Raw genomic sequence first — 20,098 nt, forward strand, 5'->3', positions numbered from 1 at the left:
TTTGTAGTAAACTAATTGTCCTTAGAAGTTCTATTCATGTATGATTTTATAGTAGGATGTTATTTCTTCAGAACTGGTTCAGAAATGAAATAGTCTAATTGAATTAAAGATGCCAATGATGACTGAAAAATTAAACTGTAATAGATAGGATTTTAAAAAAGTGTAGTAATAAACACACAGACACTTAAGGCATATTTATTACAGTTTAAGCATTCCTTTTTGACCATGTATATTTTACAGTACCTTTGCCAGTAGCATAATGAATACCTATGATTTGGTAAGGTGCTCTAAAGTATCAGGTGTATGTGTCAACTTTGTAATTATTTAGATTGTGGGGAGGGCTTTCTTCATGTACAATAAAAAAGCAAACTATTACGATCTACCACAGATTATTACTTCTGGATTATAAAGTTCTAAAGTATAAAATAAAGTTTCATTGTACCAACAATGTCATTGACATGTATTATATGCTGAATAAGTATTTGTTGAATGCATGAATGAACAGTTGAATAGATAAATGAATGCTTGCTGATGACTTTCTGTAGAAATAATAAATGTTTAGTTTATTAAAAGTAGGTTTCCAAAATTGGTTGGGTATAAAACCTTTTAAGAAAACATTTGTAAGGTTCAGAAATTATTATGTATGATTTTGGAAAGAAATGGAATGATAATATTGTTTTCTCTGCTATCATCTCACTTAAAACACTTAAAAATAAATGTTACTTTCACATCACATGGGGAAACCCATGCTTTGGAGTCAGAAACCTGGGTTTGAATGCTGGGTCTGCTCCGGACAAGCTTTATGGGCTTGAGCAAGTTCTGTGGCCTTTCTGTGCTTAGCTTCTTCCTTTATAAAATACCTAATGTGTTACCTACCTCACAGGATTATGGTGAGGACAAAAATGAGTTTACCACATGCACAGTGCTTAAAATAATGCATAGTATCTGCATAATAAGTTCTGAATGAGCTAGCTAATACCATCACGAGAAAAATGTTTCCCTCATATGATTTCCCAAATAGGTTTTAGTGCCAGTAAAAGCTTGTTTTTAGTGAAAAGGAGAATAATCACAATAAAAATACCATGATATATTTCTTTCTATCAAATAATGTAGCTAAGATGTGTTTCCTTTTGCTTTGAATGTCAGAAAGCTTGATCTAAATTTAATTCTTTGTTATGATATTATTAATATATTTTGTTTATCTCTTCATATTACTTTCTATCATTTAAACTTCCTTGTAAAAATTATTATATTTTATATTACCTGTAAATATAATTACCTGTAACATTTTGAAGAGGAGAAATAAATTTACATATTAATTTTATCATATAAAAATTAGACATTTTATATGTACAAAAGTTTTAGCTATTCTTTGTATTTCGTATATTTATTATTTGTCTGAAAGAAATTGTTTGTGTTTTTCCAGGCCTGCAAAGAAAACACCTAATGAAAAGAACAAGGTATTTAAAAATAAATTATCAAAAATAATGTTAGAATATGTACTATACAACATAAAATAAGAAAATAGTGAACATTTTGTTGTAAAGACATTTGCTTTGAAAAAGTGGTAAGAAGCAGTAGGCATTGATAAAGGTATCCTTTGAACAAAAATCCGTTTCTTTTAGAAGAACCTATGATTTTATTCATATAAAAGTTGGATAACTAGCACTTCTGTACATTTTTTTATGCTATGAGTATTTTGTTTTTTTTTTTTTTTTTTTGAGACAGAGTCTCGCTTTTGTTGCCCAGGCTAGAGTGAGTGCCGTGGCGTCAGCCTAGCTCACAGCAACCTCAAACTCCTGGGCTTAAGCGATCCTACTGCCTCAGCCTCCCGAGAAGCTGGGACTACAAGCATGCACCACCATGCCCGGCTAATTTTTTTTTTTTTCTATATATATTTTAGTTGGCCAGATAATTTCTCTCTATTTTTAGTAGAGATGGGGTCTCACTCTTGCTCAGGCTGGTCTCGAACTCCTGACCTCGAGCGATCCACCTGCCTCGGCCTCCCAGAGTGCTAGGATTACAGGCGTGAGCCACCGCGCCCGGCCAATCCTACTATTCTTCTATAAGTAAATGGGAGTTTGTGGATAGAATTATGTTATATAATATAATGGCTTTGAAACTGAATCATGGTCAAAGGTTAACACAACAAGTTTGGGTAAAAGATCTCAGGAACTAACTCCGTCACTGTAGAGATGAGCACAATTTTCCAGGTACATTGATGCCTCTGAGAGAACCTGATGTTCCATGGCCCCAGTTCACTGAGTTCCCTGAGTGCCACCGACCAGACACGAATGGCCTAGTTCTAAAACTCATGAGGTCCTGCGCTAAAGATGTATGAAGACTAGTGTACTAGTTTTCTGTTGTTGCATAACAAACTACCACAAATTTAGGGGCTTAAAACAATACTCATTTATTAACAAAGAGCTCCCAGTTTGGGTGGATTCTCTGCTCAGGGTATCAGAAGACTGAAATCAAACTGATATCCAGGTGGGTTTTTTGTCTGCAGGCTCTATGGAGAAGTCTGCATCCAAGCTCATTCAGGTTGCTAGAATTCAGTTCCTCACAGTTTTAGGGATGGGGTCTATTTCTTTGCTGGGTGTTAGCCAAGGTCCAATCTTGGCATCTTATAACTATCTGCACTCCATCTCATGGGTTTTCTTCTGTCTTCAAGCAAGCAGTGATGTGTCAGGTCTGCTTGTGCTTTAAATCTTTTTGACTTTCTTTTCTGTACCAGCCAGAGCAAGGTTTGTGTTTAGAATTCCTCCTCCCACAGCGAACCTTCATGAATCTATTATTTACAGAGTCTACATTCAGGTCCTTCTGGGAACTCTCAGAGGGACCTTCGTGGTGAGATGTTCTAGTCAGTCACCACATGGTGTTCACATCTTGATCCTTTTCCTCTTCCTGGGTCCAGCAGTGTCCTCCTGCTTGTGCACACTCACAGGTCCCATAATCCTCCTAAGGTCACCACCACTTTCACCTGGTAAGGCTGAAAATTCCACCAGTGCCAAAGCAGGAGATTCTTTGAGGTGCTCCATGACGAGGGGTGGGATGGGGAGAGACGGTCATCTTCTCATCTTTTGTTTACATGCTTTAAAAGTAGTGTTAATATTTCAAAGCTTTTAGTGGTACAGTGTTTTCTTTTGCTTTTTTACATATGATTCTTTGTCCCTTCCTCCATGGGTCTCAGGCATCAACAAACGGCCCTGGGCTAGGTGATGAATCTAATGATCAACCACCAGCATCTCATCCAGACAAGATTTCTGCTAGGGTATCTAAGCTTTGGTCTCACTTTGACTCATGACCGGTAACTTCATGAAGGCATTCAGTGTTGCCCCCAAATTCTAACATGTTCTCTAGTCTGGTGATGCTCCCATGGTATTTTTTTTTGATATTTCACAGCTTTTCTTCCTGTAAACCTCCAAAACCTCCAGTGCTCACTCTTTGGTCGAGGTCCTTCTTCCTATTGAGACTGAGAAAACAGAAACAATCAGAAGGGATCTTCCATATTTCCTCCACACCTGTCCACCTGCATGCTGTATGTGTCTATGCCCTTGCCTTCTCTCCTGATGCCATAGGCATGCTCACTGCCCATGCTATTTTCACACCAAACCCTCCCCCTTGCACTAGAATCTATCTACCATCTTCTACACATGGATATACCTCTAGACATTGACCAATGCTCCCTCATGCGCTGAGAAGTTCTCCTCACTATTATTTTCTAATTTTTGCTTCTCAAAAATAAATATATAATACCTCTTTTTTTTTTTTTACCATATATTCTCCTCAAGCCACTCTATTTCTCTTTTCCAATTTATATCAATATTTACAGTTTTCAATTCTTCTCCAATTCTATATAGAACTCATACAAGCCATCTTCCCCTTCTACCAACTTTGCCATGGTCAGTCATCATTGGCCTCTTCCTAGATCCAAAGTTTAATTCTTAGCCTTCATTGTAATTTAATATTGGAGTAATCATTGGCCTTGTTCATCCCCACTCTTGTCTAGTTCTAAAGCTGTCTTCATTTGGCTTCTAGAACACCACATTCTCTCATTTACCCTCCTACCTCAGGAACCATTCCTTTGCAGACTCCTTTGATAGTTTGTTTTCATTCTGCTTTGTTTTTATTTTCTAAACTTATTTCAGAGGGAAGTTTATATAGTCTGATGACTTTAAATAACATCACTGTGCTGATGGCTTATGAGTTTATATATCCAGCCTGGACCCACACTCCTGATCTACAGTCTGGGATGTCCAGTTGCCTGTGGGGTCACTTAGCCTTTGTACCTGGAGTCATTTGGAATCAATATTCTCCCATTCTTCTGCTTTGCAATCTTCTCCCTCTCCAGTCTTTCTGTTTTTCAGTTAATGGCAACCACATCATACCAGTAGCTTAGGAAAGTGTTCTTGCTGTCATCCCTGCTGTCTCTCTTTCACTTAAACCCATATGTCATATATCCACCAGTGCTGGGGCCCTAAATTATACTTTTATCTGGTATCTGTGAGGCCTCACTGCCTCTCCACCACTGCTCTCACCCCAATAGCATCATCTTTTGCTGTAGTTTTTATTGTCCTTTTTTATCTCAGATGGCCTCTGCTGCCTGAGTCCTTGCCCATCCACATTTTGTTCTCAGAAACCAGAAGAGGGTCTTGCCTTCAAGACAGTGCAAGCCACCCCACAGTTCAAACATCTAAGATGGTTTCAGGTGACACAGCAAAGCCCAGATTCTTCCCCAGGGCTAACAGATCCCTCCCGCCACTCCCAGTGCACCTCTCTGACCTCATCCCTGTCTTCTCTGCCTTGTTGGTTTTGCTGTTATGATTTTCCCTGAATATGCCAGCATCTTGTCTTAGTTCCCCTCTATCTGCTGTTCACTCTGTTGTCAGGGTTTTGTAGACATGGCCCAGGCTTCGCTTCCTCTTTGCTGGAGATACAATATGACAATGGTGTCAGAACTTCTCTGACCTCCCTATGAAAACAAAAACCCTACTGCTCTCCTCCATACTTTGCAGAGTTTATTCTCCTTCATGCTTTATTTAAAAATATATTTTGAAATAATTTTAGATTTAAGGAAGAATTCCAGAGACTGCACAGAATTTCCACATGTCCTTTTCTTAACTTCCCCTAAGGTTTACATATTATTTAACTATAATACATTTAACAAAACTAAAAAAAAAAATAACATTGCTATGATACTATTAACTATATTGTATAATTCATTAGAATTTTACCATTTTTAATTCCTATTTTTGTCTGTTCCAGGATCCAGTACTAGATACAGTGTTGTGTTTAGTCATTATGATGCTGTAGTCTTCCCAAATCTTGACAGTTTCTCACTTTTTCCTTGTTTTTCATGACCTTGGCACTTTTTATGAATACAGATTATATATTTATAGAATTCCCCTAGTTTATGCTTCTCTGTCTAGTTTGGGGCTATGGATTTGTGGGGAGAATAACACAAAGGCGAAGCGACCTTTTCCTCACATCATACGGGGGCAAGATATCACTGCTGGCATTAACCATGATCACCTGGTTAAGGTGGAGTCTGCCACGTTTCTCCAATGTGAACTTATTATCTTTCCCTTTCCACACTGTGTATGTTATAATTGCATCAGACTAACCACAGCAGTTAGTAAATATGTGGTTAAATATATATTGAGGTTTTACAAATCTCTTGTTTTCAGGTTTCACCCAATAATATCGATCCGACTTTGGATCTTGCCTGCAGCGACTACTACTGTGGTGTTCTAATAGTGATTTCCTATTTCCCCATGTTTTCTGCATAAATTATTGGACACTCTTCCATAGGAAAGATGATTCCTCTCTCCCATTTATTTATCCATCATATTATTTTTATTAGTATGACTCATGTATATTTATATTTCACTCTGGATTATAACCCCTCAATATCACACTATTTGTTGTTGTTGCTCAGATAGTGCTAGCTTTGGCAATTGGTAGCTTGTTCAGGTAAGCTCTATGCCTCTTTGACGTGCCCTCTCCTTTTGTTCTTGGACACTTTTTAAATTTGTTTTTGGCACCACAGGATGCTCCAGGATCATCTCGTATTTTCATTGGCCTGGTCCTAGAATCAATCATTTCTCCAAAGACCTGATTCCTTATAGTTGAAAATGTTATTTAGAAACCAAGAAATAAAAAAAACTAATAAAATGAAAGATAAAAAAATAGAAACCAAGATTTATTTTCATTGCTTCTTGGCAGTCAGAACTAGAAAATCTGTGTGTGTATGAACCCATGGTTATACTTATATCTCTATATAATCTGTATATTCATCTCTTTATATACTGGTATCTCCCACCTTCATCCAGCACCACAGGATTTTTGCGCTTTCAATGTGGTGAAGTTGAACACTATAAGTGAGAGATTGAAGAAAGAACAAGAAAGGTATTGTAGAAAAATTCAAACAAGTCAATCTATTTTTACAGGTTAGTTAAGTGTGAAATGCACTTACTTTATTTCACTGCACATTATATTTTTGATGTGTACATTGTGTGTTTTCTCTGTTTCCATTACAGCAATTGGATTTGCAGATTTCTAGAAGGAAGGTTGCCTCTGTTGCTCCCTTTAGCTTTTTTAGTTTCTGTCATCATTATAACTAAATGGATCTTTGAGAAGGCTGATACTCCTTAGAGAATCATTTGATTATTTGGGCCAGTTAGCATAAAAGAAGACTATTAGGAAAAGAAAAAAAATGTGATTTAGAAATTGTACCATATTCTTGAATTGTATTTCTGTTAAATTGTTCAAATTTTAAAATTTTAAATTACTCCTATTTTTCTTTGGATTATCAGATCACATAAGTAGTAATTGAGGAATGATTCAATTCTTTATAAGCCAGATGAAATTATCAATTTAATTGAAAATTGATGTTAAATGTTTTAAACCTCAGCTTCTTTTGTCACATATTTAAAATTGCTCTCTGAGGTTGGGTGTAGTGGCTCATGCCTCCCAGGGTGGTTGAGGTGGGAGGATCACTTGAGGCCAGGAGTTTGATACCAGCCTGGGCATCATAATGAGAACCCATCTCTACAAAAAGTAATAAAATGTGCCAGGCATGGTGGTGCACACCTGCAGTCCCAGCTACTCAGGAGGTAGAGGTAGGAGCATTGGTTGAGCTCAGGAATTTGAGGCTGTAGTGAACTATGATTGGGCCACGGCACTCCAACCTGGGTGACAGAAGGAGACATTGTCTTGAAAATTTAAGATAAAATAAAATAAAATAAAATAAAATGGCTGTCTGATTTAAAAGTGAAGGAAACAAATATGCAAGAATTATTGAGGTTGTCACTGCTAAAAATGTATCCTTTTAATTTGATTCAGGCACAAGCAGCATCTGAAGAATACAGAAAACTTCACTTAGAAGTCAGATGGAACTCAGAATGAAAGATCTTGAATCTGAAGTCTCCAACAGGAAAACTTCTTGAGAAGTCTTTCATTATATTGAATTGGGAAAATACAAGCACCTCTATCAATTAGAATTGGAAGTTAGAAAATACTTGTCAAACAAAATTAAAAAGTAAGTCAAAGTATGGAATAGAAAATAAATTTAGTTCATTAATTTGCCTTGAAAACATGCTTTTTAGTGAGACAGGTTTATGACATTAGTGGGACATGAAAGCTAAGTGCATACTATAATTTTAATGGTAGTCCAGAACAGTTTATATCTCTCCATCTTTTTTGTTTTTTTATGACTTTCTTTCCCCTTAATATTCTCATGTCATTAACCTGACCTAATAGGCTTTCAGCTAAGTATTTTTGAAGTCTTATAATTTAGACAATGATGCTGTTATAAAATTGCTTGTTACCAGTCCCTAAATAGAAATGTTAATGAGTTTAACTACTTTTTGAAAGATTACAAGGTAAACCAAAAGAGTCAATTACTGCAACTACTCTTGGTGGTTTCTGGCACTCAGTAAATTAACTTCTTTATACTGCCTTACTAAATACAATAATATCTACCTTTTCTTAGTGATAAGCATTTTACTGTATGTATCTAAGGAATGCAATGTTGTGTTTTGATCTACTTACACATAGTTAATGGCCATTATATTCAAGCTAATAACATATTTCCAATAGGTTAGTAATGTTTCACTTACTAACCCTTTAAATACAAGTATTTCTAATGACTCCCTCAAGAATCTTATAAATAGATCCATTCCAGAAGGCAGCAAGTGTTACCTGTTAAGCCTCACATTATTGTTAGACATTTCTCTCTGCTCCTTACTTCATTTGAATTACTATTTTCAGACATTCCCCTAGGAATGCTTATACGTCTTTAGAACAATTGCAAAACTATAACTGCACAGAGTAGGCATGCTGTGACACATTTTCCGAGTTAAAACACTATTTAGTGGGAAATTCCATTTTCTCTCAAGGTCACTTTTTAAAAATATAATCATTGAGGAATAATTTAGGAAAAAAATGAACTACTAAACTTTGTCTTTTGCAGTCTTCACAGAACTACTGAGAGACTAGCAGCATTCAGTAGCAATCTTTTTGTGGAGACAGGAGACCAGAACTTTCTTTACCACTCTTGGACAGTCCTATAGTCACCTCCTGGTGGCAATCTTAATAATGGTTTAGGTCTTCACAGAGAATTTACTTCAAAAGAATACTCAACGTTCTCTTTTTCCTGCCCATGGACTTCACATACCAGCAGGAAGAACAACTTGAGTGAGGTTAGTTATATTATCTTCTTTCCTTTGGGTTTCTGATTTCTGATATAATACTTGTTTTTATTTGGTGAAATACTGAGTTCTTTAAAGGACCTACGCATGCTAAGTAAAGGTTACAATTTTCTGTGTTAATAAAGAGAGGAAAGAGAAATTTTTCCATTTTCTTACAGTCCCTACAGCTCTCATTTTCAAGAGATACTCATGTAGTAATATTAATGCTATTCAACATATGTAATGAAAATGACATTTTGTAAATTTCTTTAAAAGCTGCATTTAAGTTAAATTTTAGAGATTGAATCTTATTGGCTAATAACAGAAAGTATATTGAGAGGTGCTTTGGCTTCCTTCTAATTGATTTTAGTTTGACTGTGGTTGTGATTCATAACACTTTTAAGGTTTTCCTCTACCATATCAAATTTTCTGCCCTTAATCATAAGGGAATGATTGGCATCCAAACACAACCACATCTGGATGTTTATTATTTATAACAATCCAAGATAAATAAGCTTCATGAATTAAATAAACCTGTAGAACTACAAAGATTAACTTCTCTTTTTAAATTAAAAGATTTGTCTTTTTCTTTCACATAAGTAGTAATACATCTTTAATTCCCATGGTAATTACAGCATTTTTATCTCAATTCTGTAAAATGTGCCTGTTGATGGGCAATTGCACAGCACTTTTTAAATAGTTAAATCAAGCAAACATTTGAATTTTTAAAATGGCATTCACTTTTGTCTCTCTGTGTTGGTATCATTTGAATGATTGTGACTATGATTGCAAAGACCATCAAGAGTCTTTAAACAGCAATGATGACCAAACAGAATCAATTATATTCTTCCTACCCAGAACTCCATGGAATGCCAAACATGGTGCCCATGTCTCCTGAAGATGTAAGAAGAGCATCCCAATCCAAAATTTGATTTCACCAAAGAATCTATTTCTGGAAAATCTCAAAATGAATCCAACAATGAAAAGCTATGGTAATTGTAGAGATGTTTAGGAAAAAAAAAATAGTTCAACTATACTTGACCCAGTTTAAGATATTTGTCCAATGTTTCACCATTTTTGACTAGGGGGAGAATTTTAAAGGCTCGGCACGGTAGTGCATACGGCAGTGCCATCTACTTGGGAGGCTTAGGCAGGAGGATAGAGGGACAATATCTTTTATATAAAAGATTTAAATAAGAAACTTCTAGATGAGAACATTTACAGTATAGTTTGAAATGTTTTCACACATTTCATAAACAAGTAGATAATTGCATCTATAAGTAGTCAGATGTTTCAGAAACTTGGTACTAATTTCTGAAAATAAATCAAAGTAACAAAGAACCATATATTTTTTTGCCTTATTCTAATTATAGAAGATCATGAATCAAAGAAACTAGGTTTGAAAACTGGCTGTAATGCATATTTATCCTTTTTTCAAGCAAATTTTATGAACTCTTTGTGTTCATATGAAAAAACGTTAGTCATAATACAGACAGCAAAATACTTTTACTTAATCTCTGCCAAAATATTCACATGACATTATGCTAGTGCCATTTTCCTCATGTGTATATTTAAGATTTTGAGCTAAAAAGTTAGCAGCATAAAGCATATTTTAAAATTTTAATTTTCTAGAAGTGGACTATAGCAACTTAATTTTAAGGAAAAATCCATCAAAGTGAGAAGAACTCATCATACTTTTATATAAAAGGCAGGATTTTTCTAAGAATTACAAAGTAACACATTCATGTGAAAATGTTACTTGAATTCTCCACCCTTTGTACTAATAAGAGAAAATGTCACCCTTTTGAAATGATGTATATTCAATAGACCAATATTAATTGTGCTTTTTATTAGATTAATGTAAGTAGCATCACACATATATATTCTCTATTGTCTGCATGTAAATAAATAAGAATTTTATTTTATTTCTGTGATTATTTTTCTATTTAAGCACTTCTCAAGTGAAGTTTAGTCTTTGCAATCGTCTCATGAAAATATATCTGATTTACCTAAATATTATAAATAGTATTTGACTTATTTGAGATGAGGCAGGAATATTATGAAGAAATAACTATAGAACTGGAAGAAGGTATCCTGTCAAATTTTATGAATTAAATTGAGATTAACAAAATGATTTCTGAGATCAACTGTAAAAAACAAGTGGCTTTCCTCTCCATTGTTTGGTTAATAGACACTACTTTAAATATTTCCTCATCCACACATGTAATTAAAGATGTGAATACACTAGCATTCATACTGAAGAGTATACTTGTGCCTCGTGATTGCATCATCACGTTTCATAGCTTTTTACAAATCTCATGAAGTGTATGTAACTTTTTTTTTCTGGCTCTACACTTTATTTACTCCTGCCATCCCCATGAATCTGTCAGTGTGTCAGCCAGCACACTGGAACTATTCTCAGAAAACCAAGGCATCATCAACTTTCTACCTTTAGGTTAGCAACTTCAGGCCAAAAGACCCCAGATTCACTAGCAACATTTAGCCAAGCACTTGCAGTTCACATGCAGTCACCTGACGGGTGACATTGTAAATGAGTCATTCACTATATCATTGGTGTACTTTTGCCCTCAGAAAAAGTTCCATATTTCTTAGCATGGGAAAAAGCACCCATATTAATGTGGTTCTTGTTACTTTATTCAGCCTTATCTCTTACCACGTACCCTACTCTGCCCCTTTGCCGTAGCATCTCACTAAACTCCACTATTTAGAATTCTACAGCATTCCTCCTCACGTCCAGCACTTTGCATTTGCTGCTGCCCTCTATCTGGCACAGATTTTCCTTGTCTCTCAGCTATCAACTTCCATATCACTGCATGAAAAAGTTTATAGTGTTGGAGAGAAGACTTAGACATATGGCCCTTCTGTGTGTTCCAATTGTGCCTTCTTTTAAACTTGTTATAGTCTCTATGACTCTGCATGGAAATTGCCTATTTGTCTGTTTTCTTTTTCATAGTATACTATATGATTATTGAGGTCAGTGATGTGGCTGTATTATCCTTACCTTGTATACCAGTGCTTGTCATAGTACCTTAGCACATGGTTGTTGAGTAAGTGAATGAAGACTCAGAAAAGCAGAAGCTCTGATACCTAACCACAATGACAATTAATTCAATGTGCAACTACAGGCAAATTATATTTAATAATAATTTTATATTACATTTGTACATACATATTTTTTATTATTAACATGCTGATAAACTTCTTCACTATTTTTTACTCACCTTCACTTAGTTCCAATGAAATCTGTTAGGTAAAGAATACTCTGTCTTTCCTTTCCAGGTGCTGCTGGATACTCTCCTGTGGAAGAGCTTCTTCTCTAGAATTCACTGATGAGTCAAATCTAAATGAAGACATTCTTTAGAAAGCATCATGGCAATATGTGCCAATTTTTTTTAAAAAAAATATACAATGTGAAAGACTTTTAAGTAGGTCTTGCAAATGAAAGCCAGTTTTACATCCTCAGACTGCCAAAATGTCAGCTGTTTATAATTTTAATTTTAAGCACTGATTTATATGACTCTTTCTTCTTGGAGAAATAAAATTTGTCCAAAGCTTTTCATTTTTCTGATCATTCATTCCTTCATTTGTTTATTTCTGATTAACTTTTGGAAACAGTCTTAAAGTTAGAGAAAAGTTTCAAGTTCCAAATGCTTACACAGAACATATCTAGGCTCAATCAGAAAGAAATAGAATTCCCGACCAGACCAATATCAAGCACAGAAATTGAAGCAGCAATTAAAAGTCTTCCAACAAAACAAAATGTCCCAGACCAGATGGATTCACATCTGAATTTTACCAAACTTACAAAGAAGAACTCATGCCTATACTGCAGAAATTATTCAACAACATTGAGAAGGATGATATCCTCCCCACCTCATTCTGTGAAGCCAGTATCAACTTGATGCCAAAGCCAGGAAAAGATGTAGCAAAAAAAAGAAAACTACAGATGAAAATCCCTTGTGAATATAGATGCAAAAATCCTCCACAAAATTTTAGCAAACCAAATCCAAGAGCATTTAAAAAAGTAATTCACCACGAGCAGGGGGTGGGGTCACTTTATCCCAGGGATGCAGGGATGGTTCAACATATGCAAATCTATAAATGTAATTTACCACATAAATAAAGCAAGAATAAAGACCATCTGATTCTCTCAATAGACGCAGAAAAAACATTTGATAAAATACAGTGCACTTTTATGATAAAAACCCTTAACAAAATAGGCATAGATGGAACATTCCTTAAAATTATTAAGGCCATATATGATAAACCCACAGCCAATATCATACTGAATGGGGAAAAATTGGAAGCATTCCCACTTAGCACTGGAACCAGAGAAGTTTGCCCACTATCTCCACTTCTATTCAACATAGTGCTGGAAGTGCTTGCCATAGCAATCAGACAAGAGAAGGGAATTAAGGGTGTCTGAATAGGGGCAGAAGAAGTCGAACTCTCGCTCTTTGCTGATGATATGCTATTATACCTAGAAAATCTCAAAGATTCAAACAAGAGACCCCTGGAATTGATATAAAAATTCAGTGAAGTCTCAGGATACAAACTAAATGCCTACAAATCAATGGTGTTCATATATGCCAATAGCAGTCAAGCCAAAAATCAAATAAAAAATGTAACACCTTTCACAATAGCATCAAAGAAAATTAAATATTTAGCAATATATATAACAAGGGAGGTGAGAGATATGTATAGGGTGAACCTGTGAAACACTGAGAAAGTGTAGAGGATGTGCACAGATGGAAATCCCTACCGTGCTCATGGATTGGTGGAATCATTGTTAAAATGTCCATTCTACTTAAAGTGATCTATAGAATTAATGCAATCCATTCAAAATTCCACTATCATTCTTTACAGATTTAGGAAAAATAATTCTACACTGCTTCTGGAACCAGAGAAGACCTTGTATAGCCAAAGCAATCTTAAGCAAAAAGAATAAATTGGGAGGCATCAGTCTGCCAGACTTCAATCTTTACTACAAGGCTATAGTAGCCAAAACAGTATAGTACTGGCACAAGAACAGAGATACAGACTTTTGGAATAGGACAGAGATTCCAATTATAATACCATCTTCATATTGTCATCTAATCTTCGACAAAGCACACAAAAGCATACATTGCAGAAAAGAATTTCTATTCAATAAGTGGTGCTGGGAAAACTGGATATCCACACATAGAAGATTAAAATTAGATCCCCACTTCTCACAAAAACCAACTCACGTTGGATAAAAGACTTAAACCTAAGGTATAAAATCTTAAGAATTCTGGAAGAAGTGTTGGGAAGTCTCTTAGACATTGGCCTAGGTAAAGGATTTATGAAGAAGACCCCCAAAGCAATCACAGCAGCAATCAAAATAAACACATTGGATCGGATCAAATTAAAAAGCTTTTGCACAGCCAAGGAAACTGTCATTAGAGTGAATAGACAGCCTACAAAATGGGAGAAAATATTTGCTTTCTATACATCCAATAAAGGGCTGATAACAAGAATCTATATAGAACTTAAGAAAATCAACAAGGAAAAATCAAACAACCGCATCAATAAATGTGCAAAGGACATGAACAGAAACTTTTCAAAAGAAGACAGAATAATGACCAGCAAACATATAAAAAAGTGCTCAACATCTCTAATCATCAGGGAAATGCAAATCAAAACCACAATGAAATATCCCTTAACTCCAGGGAGAATGGCGTTTATCAAAAAGTCCCAAAACAATAAATGTTGGTGTGGATGCAGAGAGATAGGAACACTCATACAATGCTGGTGGGACTGCAAATTAGTGCAATCTCTGTGGAAAGCAATATGGAGATATCTCAAAGAGATCCAAATAGAACTACCATTTGATCCAGCAATCCCATTACTGGGCATCTACCCAAAAGAACAAAAGACATTCTATAAAAAAGACATCTACACTCGAATGTTTATAGCAGCACAATTCACAATTGCAAAGAGGTGGTAACAACCCAAGTGCACGTCAATACATGAGTGGGTTAATAAAATGTGGTATATGTATACCATGGAGTAGTACTCAGGTATAAGAAACAATGATGATAATAGCACCTCTTGTATTTTCCTGGATAGAGCTGGAACCCATTCTACTAAGTGAAGTATCCCAAGAATGGAAAAATAGGCACCACATGTACTCACCATCAAACTGATTTCACTGATCATCACCTAAGAGCACATTTGGGAATAACATTAATCGGGTGTCAGGCAGATGTGTGAGGGGAGGGGATGGGTGTATACATACATAATGAGTGCGATCCACACTGTCCAGGGGATGGACACGGTTGAAGCTTGGACTCCGGGGGGGTGGGGCGGCGGGCAAGGGCAATATACCTAATCTAAACTTTTGTACCCCCATAATATGCTGAGATTAAAAAAAAGGGAAAAAATAAAGGTAGTATTTAAGAAGCAACATAAATCTCTTTAAATAGTCCAAGGTATTTAATAATCTAACTGTGGGTGCAACATGAAAAAACATGCTTCATTTGGAATAAGAAGGGGACCCTGAAAATTCCTTTCTCTAGGTGCACTTGAAACTAGAAAAAGTTTTGTGTTTGATTTAATGGTTGTTTCTGATAGCATTAGGTAAAGTATCATGTCCTGGGTCTAAGACAGAGTGAAAGAGAGAGACCAACTTATGCAGCATCTGCTGTGTGTCAATCAAGCTGATCATTGTGCTATGTATTTTACATACCTCAGTTATTTTGTCTCTCACCACCTAGCAAAGTGATCATCATCATACTTACAGATGAAAAAATTGACACGCAAGTTCAGAAACTTATTCATGGTATCATGCTGGATTAGTAGTTCTTGTGTTAGCTGTGCAATTCACATAGTATCTCCATGTCTCATTTTTCTCCTTTTTAAAATGAGTAAGTTGGACTAAGGCTTTTGTGTGTTCTGGAAGGAAGATTCTAGATTCTAATATTCAAGCATTTTCTGTAGTTTGTGAGATCTTTTCCAAGACGGATAAATTAGACTAGCTGAAGTGGTCCACAGAGCCTGCAAACCCACCTGCCAGAGCAGGTTCTGATGGTCCCCAGCATCCTGGAAAACCAATAGCGTTATCTGGAACTTCTGTTAAAAACTGGGGGAATAGTCGCAAAGACCTGTCCTGCTCTGGTTGGAGAATCTGAGGGCTCAGATTACCATTGTTTCAAAAGTATTGAGTTAAGGAATTGCAAGTTACGTTGTGCAGAAAACATAAAAATGTGAGATTTGTGGTCAACAACGGAAGTAACTTCTCTGTCACCTCTCTGATGCACCCACCTCCCTTTCCTACTTGCACAGAGTACCGCATCCTACTTTATTCAAGACTTTTTAAAAATAGCTTAACCTCACCTCTGCCTTTTCTTATTTCTTTCTAGCCTTCTCCCTAAAAATTCCTCTTACCTCTGGACTCACTTATTTTGCATAAGCCTCTTCTATAAATCCCAAGATTACTTTTCCCATCTCTTAAGACTGTAAACTGGGTAATATGCTCTGAATGAAAGGCCATGGTGGGTTACTCTGTGTGAGACATAAAAGCAAAATCATCTGGCATAACCCACTCCTGGAACTCCAGATCCTTGGGTTGTGAGTGAACATTGCAATTTCAAGCCCTGGAGCAAATTATTTTAAAGTACATTTTCTGCAAACACTATGGCTTTTGTTTCTGGCATGCTCCTCTTACAATCTTCAGTTCAGAAGAAATACTGAACTCAGCTTTGAGCTTTTCTCTTACCCGATCCCTAATATGCTATCAAATAGCCCTGTCACTTGTGTAATTAATCCTTTTTATTTTTCTTTAGCTCATATGAGGATTTTCTCTTAAATTGGAAAAGTAATATATTTATAGATTAAGTCATTTGTGATTTTACTAATTTCTGGGTCAGGTTCTTCTATCTTTTATAATACACTGGTGATGCTAAGAACTTTCCAGCAATGTTTCAAAGGAAAAAAACCTATGATCTCAATTGCAAAGTACACATTGAAGACTTCTAAGCTAGATGCTGTGTTGGGTGCCCCACAGAACGCAGACAAGCGTTGTTTATCCCCTCAAGGAATTTATATTCTTGTAGGCAAATCTGCAAATTGCTGCTGTGAAAGGCATAGTGATGTCGTGTTGCTGGAGTTCAGAGTTAAGGGGACTGCAGGTTTTGGGGTCCTGCGGAGGTGAGATCATTAGCTGCTTCCTCTCTCAGAGAGCTGCTGCCTGCAGGGACATTACGCTCTGTGGAGACTTGGGAATCTCTAAGTGTATCCATATTTTTCTTGCTCTTGCTATCGTAGAGGAAGAGTTCATGCTCCTATCGAAGTCTCCTGCCTTCAAAAGTTCAGCATCCAATCTCTTCATGCATTGAGTAAGAATAAAGGAATTAGCAGCTTTATGGAGGTGAAATCGACTTTATGTTCACCTGTTATTTGGTTTCTCTGTAATGCTGATGTGGTTAGCATTCTCTGCTCCTGGGTGAGTCTCCGGTCATCTTGCCTGCATGCATTACCCCTCGTGTGTGCCCCTTCCCCTTGGGCTGCCTTTCCTCTGTCCACATTGAAGTTTCCTTTTCTTTCACCCAACCCCAATTTTGGGATTTCTAAAGACCAGGAACTCGGCTGGCCTCTTTTCTCTCCCATTTTTTTCCTTTCCCTAGGTAATTTAATCAATTTTAATAATTTTACATGCCACCTCATAATGATAGCTCCCAAACTTATCTCTCTAAGCTAGATCTTTCCTTTGGGCTTTCATCTTACTTATCCAATTGCCTAGTTACTATTTCCGTTTGTATATCTCACAGACACCTGAGACAGAATCATCCAAAATGGAATGTTTGTTTTCCACCTCCCCCACCCCACTGTTGCTGATCTCAGTATTGGCTCTAACAACCAACCGTCCAGTTGCTCAAGTCAGAAGTTGAGGTCTTAACTGTGATTCGTCCCCTCCCCACATATGATCATCAGTGATCCTGGTGGATCTGCCCAGTGAATGTCTTCACCGGACCATTTCTCACCATCTCTACTTACCATGTCCTTGGCTGTGGCGCCATCATGATCATCATCTAGATCAATGCAACTGCCCTCCCTTCTCATACCTCAATCCATGCTCCACACAGCAGTGGTGATCCTAGCAGGCAAATCTCACAGTTCCATTTCACCCTACATAAATCCTTTCAATGCCATTCTTTCTCTTATATCCACCCCTCTGTATTAGCAAAAAGGAAAAACAAACTCTGTTTTTTGTCCCTTTTTTTCCCCATGTGCAGACACTTAACCATTCCTCTTTCTTGTTTGGGATTCTGCTGTTTTGATTTTCTTCCTATCTCATGAAGTCACTAAGGGGTTTTCCAAAACAAAGACAACTTTCTCTTTGAGGGAGATTTTGAATATTTTTTGAATAATAAAGTGTTCATCTCATCAAAAATGGGAAGGAATTGTAAAGGTCCTTTAAAAGGTGGTGAGATTTTTGACAAACTGAGATGCTCAGGAATCATGTCACATGGAGAGAGATTAACCAGGACTGACATTTGCAAGTGTAATGTTGGTTTGAGGAAGAATGAGAGGCTTTGCTTAGCTGGGAGAATAGCATGCATGTGGGGTACATGAAGATCCCTGGAAGAGTAAATTGTGCCTCACTGTGGCATCCTCCCTGACTGAGAAATTTGAATCAGGTACAACATGAAAAGTTGGAAGCCACTAAAGAGATTTTGAGCTTAGATATGATGCAGTGAATGTTGCACTTTAGAAATGCCAGGCTGGCATTATTGGCAGGGATGCATTGGGACAGATTGGGATGGGGAAGTCAGATGGTAGGGAATTCAATAAAGAGACCTGTCCACCTATACAGGTGAGAAATACTGAAAGCCTAAGCTAGAATGGCAGCCGGGGTCACTTTATTTGCTTTAAATATTATTATGCTGAGCTAAGTATCTGTTTTCATTGATCCACTTCTTCCATCTGGTTTAATACTGATGCTACCAGCCCTTCAGATACTTGCTTTAGATTAAAAATTCCCAGATACTACAGCCTTTTTTCACATGACCTCCCATTTTCATCTGTCCCTCTGGAGGCCACCTGTTTGTCAATGTCCTGCCTAAATTGCAGGGCTCAGAATTAAGCCAATACTTTACATGTGGTCTGCCTAGAATAGGCTCTCACAATTACTTTCTCCACATAAATCGTATTATGTCTCTGATCACCTCATCTGGTATGTGATATGGATATGTCTATATGGAAGCGATATTCTTGATAAACAACAGCTGCCCAGCAAGGAGGTAAGAATTATCTGCTTTTCAATCATTTGTCATGACAACTTAGCTAGTGTTTTCTCTCTCTGACTTTGCTTGTCTTTTCTACTTGCTGCAAACCATCCTGTCTTCTGTCTCTATTTTACATGTTTCAGTTTTGGGGAGCATTAGCAGTGTTTGCCTTATACAAAATCTAGTGTTTATAATAAATTCATTCAACAAGTTTTTATCAATTGCCTACCACATCCAGGTACTGTTCTTGCGGCCTGAGATACATCAAGAAACATAATATTAAATCTTCCTGCCTTCCATTCACCACTGTTTCATGGGTCACTCTCTGGTTAACAAGTACCATCAGAGGAGCATTTATTCACTACAGTAATGATGTCAAAGCTACTGGTTCTGATGGAAGGTGTTTCAAGGGCAGCAGATTCTGTAATATGAGTGAAAATTTCTTGCCTTTGGTTCAATTCTCCCTAATACTGTCCCTTTCCTTCATTTAAATTTCACCATTCTTGGGGTGGGGAGGAAGAAGAGGTGTTAGCCTGGCTCTCATATGGAAATTAATTGATGTTCTTCCTCACAGTGGGCTAGATAATTTAAATATTAACATACTGTGCAGAGAGCAGTACCTAAAGGTTGCAGAGGCTGACTGGTGAGCTGCAGGCATTTGAGTCTGCCAAGCAGAATGAGAAATAGATAAAGCTAATTAGAGACCTAGTAAAAATGAATTAGTGGTGTTGAAAAAGCAAACTAAGATGCAGACAATCAATCTAATTTCAGGGTCTCTGGTGAGTGGTAAAGCTTAATCCTTCTTGTGTTTGATGAAGGCATGTATTAATTAAAAATATTTATATAGGCCAGGTGAGGTGGCTCATGCCTGTAATCCTAGCACTCTGGAAGGCCAAGGCATGCGGATCATTTGAGCTCAGGAGTTCAAGACCTGCCTGAGCAACAGCAAGACCCCATCTCTATTAAACATAGAAAGAAATTATACGGACAGCTAAAAATATATATAGAAAAATTAGCCGGGCATGGTGGCACATGCCAGCAGTCCTAGCTACTTGGGAGGCTGAGGCAGGAGGATTCCCTGAGCCCAGGAGTCTGAGGTTGCTGTGAGCAAGGCTGACACCACGGCACTCTAGCCCA

The 20,098-nt window shown here is 36.9% G+C and overlaps 1 long non-coding RNA gene across 1 annotated transcript; it reads left to right on the forward strand.

Annotated features, from left to right (window-relative positions):
* Window positions 1–6,335: 6,335 nt before the first annotated feature.
* On the forward strand, window positions 6,336–12,077 carry LOC123638150. Its single transcript, XR_006735204.1, has 5 exons — window positions 6,336–6,411; window positions 7,348–7,543; window positions 8,477–8,705; window positions 9,552–9,685; window positions 11,994–12,077. It is a non-coding gene; the product is annotated as an uncharacterized LOC123638150 (long non-coding RNA).
* Window positions 12,078–20,098: the final 8,021 nt, after the last annotated feature.

Source organism: Lemur catta, chromosome 5 (assembly GCF_020740605.2).
Source record: "Lemur catta isolate mLemCat1 chromosome 5, mLemCat1.pri, whole genome shotgun sequence".
Classification (NCBI taxonomy): Eukaryota; Metazoa; Chordata; class Mammalia; order Primates; family Lemuridae; genus Lemur; species Lemur catta.